The following is a 4,797-nucleotide window of genomic DNA, read 5'->3' on the forward strand; positions in this document are numbered from 1 at the left end:
CTGTTCCACTGTTTTTATGCCAGTACCATGCTGTCTTGGTGATCACAGCTTTGTAATAAAGCTTGAAATCAGGCAACGTGATGTCCCCAGTTTTGTTTTTCTTTTTCAACACTTCCCTAGCAATTTGGGGACTCTTCTGATTCCATATAAATTTTAGGATTGTTTGTTTCAGTTCTTTGAAAAATGCCGGTGGAATTTTGATCGGAATGGCATTGAAAGTATAGATTGCTCTAGGCAGTATAGACATTTTTTTTTTAAAGATTTTATTTATTTATTTGACAGAGAGAAATCACAAGTAGATGGAGAGGCAGGCAGAGAGAGAGAGACAGAGGGAAGCAGGCTCCCTGCCGAGCAGAGAGCCCAATGTGGGACTCGATCCCAGGACCCTGAGATCATGACCTGAGCCGAAGGCAGCGGCTTAACCCACTGAGCCACCCAGGTGCCCCCAGTATAGACATTTTAACAATGTTTATTTTTCTGATTCATGAGCATGAAATGGTCTTCCATTTATCTGTGTCTTCTTTAATTTCTGAAAGTCATATTCTTACTTAAAAAAATATATATATATATCCTTCAATAGTAAGGTCCTCCCCAGGGCCTTCAAAGGAGCCCATGCAAATTGCAAGTGAGAGGCCATAAAGGATGAACTTTACAGGTTTTGTGGTAAATCTTCCAGTGGAATTAAAAATTCAGGTAATGTGTGCAACATGGATGGACCCACTTACATGGGATGGACCGAAGGAGCAAACACTGTATTGAAAGAAAGCCAGGAGCGGTCTATAACCTGGAAAGCAAAAGAATACAGATTTTGGAGAATCAAATAATGGAAAACAGTATAAAATGCCATGGGTTCAAGGAAGAACCTAGAGGTGGCAATTTGCCTTGAAAATTAGGAGACCAAGGCTCCTAACTGATGGGAGTCTCTCCTTAATAGCAATATTAGGACAAGAGTGTGGAAATAGCCATGGCATGGGGACTGAATGAAGGTGGACAAAGTGAGTACAGTGAGCATGGCTTCCTATTTCTAATAAGTTGGCAATGAAAAGAAGGACTGAGATATCCCAATAGATAAAAGTAGACACATGGAGTTCAGAGGGATTTCCCCAGTGACATTTCATATTATCACTGACATTTCAGGTATCTAAGAGCATCTAAAAAGAAGTTTTAAAGAAAGAAAAAGAGCTATAATTTACAAGGAGATTATCATCATTTAGTTTCTACATATGATAGATAAATGTGTATAACATTTAAACAATAAATAATGAGCCCAAGTTTTGAATATACATGAACACCATACAAAATTAGAATCATACTATATATATACAGATATATATAGTATGATATATACTTATACTATATATATGTGTGTGTGTGCGTGTGTGTGTATATATATATATATATATAGTATCAGAATATACTCATTATTTTGTCATACCTGGGAGGACGTTCTCATTTACTGATCTTCCAGATCAGTAGCTTAAAGACTGTATAATATACTATGTTGTGAGTGTTCATAATCAGCTGATTCATTTTTTTTATTTGGCCTGGCCTTTAGATTATTAACAACTTTTCACTGTTTTGATACTGTTGCCATGACTTTCCTTTACATTAATCTTCTTTTTTAAAGATTTTATTTATTTATTTTATTTGAGAGAGAGAGAGCACGAGCCAGCAGGGTGGTAGGAGGTGCAGAGGAAGAAAATACTCAAGCAGACTCCATGCTGAGCATGGGGCTTGATCACACCACCCTGAGATTATGACTTCAGCTGAAACCAGGTGCTCAACGAACTGAGCCAGCCACGTGTCTCTTCTTTAATCTTTTTTTTTTTTTTTTTAAGATTTTATTTATTTATTTGACAGAGAAAGAGCACAAGCAGGGGAATGGGCAGAAGGAGAGGGAGAAGCAGGCTCCCCACTGAGCAGGACCCTGGGATCACGACCTGAGCCGAAGGCAGATGTTTTACCAACTGAACCACCTAGATGCCTTCCTTACATCAATCTTAATGATTAGTTCTAATTCATTCCAAAAGAAAAACTACCCTGAAGTAGAATTCTTAGTTCAAATAGTACATGTTTCTGGCCTTTAATACATATTCTCAAATTTCCCTATAAATAGGGTGACCCAGGCCTCTCACAAGTGTATGAGTGACTGTTTGCTTCTATCTCCCTTATCAATGAGAATTTTCATATTTTAAGAATATTTGCGGGGCGCCTGGGTGGCTCAGTGGGTTAAATCCTCTGCCTTCGGCTCAGGTCATGATCCCAAGTCCTGGGATCGAGCCCCACATCAGGCTCTCTGCTCAGCAGGGAGCCTGCTTCCTTCTCTCTCTCTCCACCTACTTGCGATCTCTGTCTGTCAAAAAAAAAAAAAAAGAAAAAAAAGAATATTTGCCAATTTGTTTGGCAGATGTGGCATTATTTTAGTGATGGAATATTTACCATAAGTTTTCTTTCACTCTTCCTATAAGCTAAGATTTCCTTGAGCTTTCCAATTTTGCTAACCATGTTGTTAATTATTTGGAAACTGGTTTTGTATTAGGGAAAATGGTGGTTGTTGTAGATTTACACAAGAACAGAATTCAGGGAATTACTGAGATAAAACCAGACTGAACTGGATAAAGAGAGAATAGCAGGCGAGGACCACAAGCCCAGACAGCTCTTCTGAAGAAATTTGCTCTAAAGGAAAGCAGAGAAACTGGCTGTAGTGGAAGTGGAACATGGAGTCAAGGAGAAGTTTTTTATATATATGGGAGTGACCTAGCAGAGAAGAGAGATTGAGCAGTTGTTGACCTTAGTAAGAGCAGAGGAGGGCCATGCATTTTAATAGGACATGATGCAGTACACAAGCAGGTTGGAAAAATGGGAAGTGAGGAGGCTCTTCTAATTTCTCCATGAATCAAGAAACGGTCAAAACTGAAATGGGAGAAACGTTGGAATTCTGATGTAAAAGGAAGTAGGAAATGGTATTTCAGAGAATGAAGGAGTAAGCTAATGGGAGAAATCTAGTAAGACTGCTAGATAAGGGCAAGGGCCCATATAAGATTCATGATTAGAAACCAGATGTGAGATCAGTCTACACACATCTATTTTTTTTTCTTCCACCATATTAAGCTGCTCAGACTTGGGTGACAAGTAAGTAGAGTTAAATTGACTAGGGTTGGGGTTCTCCAAGGTAAGAGGATCTAGAAACAGAGCAGAAAGGGAATTGATGATGACTGAAGTGAACTGGTATAGTGATGGGACCACAGCATCGTAACTAGGTGAAGGGAGGCAAAGAAACAAGATGGGTTATAGGCAGCAAGAGTGGTGAACCACTCTCTCTTCCAGCCATCCAAGATCCCAAAAGCAAAGGCAAAGGGGAAGAAGCTGGCCCCAGTCCCTGATGCTGTAAGAAGCTGGAGGCCAAGAATGTGGTCAATACCCTGTTTGAGAAAAAGACCAAGAATCTTAGCATTGGACAGGACATCCAGCCAAAAGGGACTTCAACCACTTTGTCAAATGTCCCCATGATATCTGGTTGTAATGGCAAAGAGCTAGTCTCTATAAAATGTCCAAAAGTGTCTCCCGTGATTAACCAGTTCCCCCAGGCCTTGGACCACCAAACAGCTATTCAACTGCTTGAGCTGGCCCAAATACAGACCGGAGAAAAGCAGGAGAAAAAGCAGAAATTGTTGGTCTGGGTTGAAAAGAAAGCTGCCAGCAAAGGGGATGTCCCAGCAAAGGGGATGTCCCAACTAAGAGGTCCCCTGTCTTTTGAGCTTGGGTTAATACTGTCACCACCTTAGTGGAAAACAAGAAGGCTCAGCTGGTAAAGATTGCACATGATGTGGATCCCATTGAGGTGGGGCTGTTGTCCTATCTGTTCTGTGTCATGAGATAGAGGTTCCCTACCACACTGTCAAGGAGGAAACCAGGCTAGGGTATCCGATCCACAGGAAGATCTGCGCCACTGTTGCCTTCACACAGTTAACTTGGAAGACAAAGGAGCTTTGACTAAGTTGGTGAAAGCAATCAGGACCAATTCCAGTGACAGATATGGTGAGATCTTCTGTGTCTGGGGAGGCAACACCTTGGGTCCAAAGTTGGTGGTTCACATTGCCACGCTGGAGAATGCAAAGGCTAAAGAACTGGCCACCAAACTGGGCTAAGTGGATGCTGTTGAGTTTTCTGTACATAAAAGTAATAAAAAGCTCTCTTTCAAAAAAAAAAAAAAAAGAGTGGTGAACCAATAAGTTGGAGACCGCAAAGGGGTCAGGGCATTACAGGAGAAGAGCTAAGAGCTATTAAGACAAGTGGTAGGAAAATAGAAAGTGGTTTCTGGAGGGTAGGATGCTTGAAATGGACATAAAAGAGATGGCAAAGTAGACATCTACCCAGTGAGATGCAGAAAGGACTGCTGACAATGAAGTTAAGGAACTGGGTCCAAGGTACTGAAGTGAACATCAGTGATCATGGCTGAAAAGCATGATGGAGAGTAATGTAATGAAGGAGCAAGACTGTAAGCCAGGTGAAGAATCTTCAGTGAATGAAGGGATTGGCAGATTGTCAGTAGATATGACTGTGATGTAGTGGTGGCAGAGTCTGAGGGCCTGCATTTCAGAGGAGATGGGCATTTGAGGGAGGAGGACAGAGACATGACTGAGACGGGGAAATGAGCTGCAAGGAGATCATTTTCTCCACCAAATCCTTTAGAACCAGGGCATGTTTGAGAAAGAACAGCCACTCTTGAGAAGATTAAAGTCTGGTCCTTAGGGGACAGAGAGATTTTAGTATTTAGTATGTTGAAAATGAAGGAGA

At 41.0% G+C, this 4,797-nt stretch overlaps 1 pseudogene; it reads left to right on the forward strand.

Moving 5' to 3' along the window:
- Window positions 1-964: 964 nt before the first annotated feature.
- Window positions 965-4,148, forward strand: LOC131825543 (large ribosomal subunit protein eL8-like; annotated as a pseudogene).
- The last annotated feature ends 649 nt before the right edge of the window (window positions 4,149-4,797 follow it).

This window comes from Mustela lutreola, chromosome 2 (assembly GCF_030435805.1).
Source record: "Mustela lutreola isolate mMusLut2 chromosome 2, mMusLut2.pri, whole genome shotgun sequence".
NCBI classification, from domain to species: Eukaryota; Metazoa; Chordata; class Mammalia; order Carnivora; family Mustelidae; genus Mustela; species Mustela lutreola.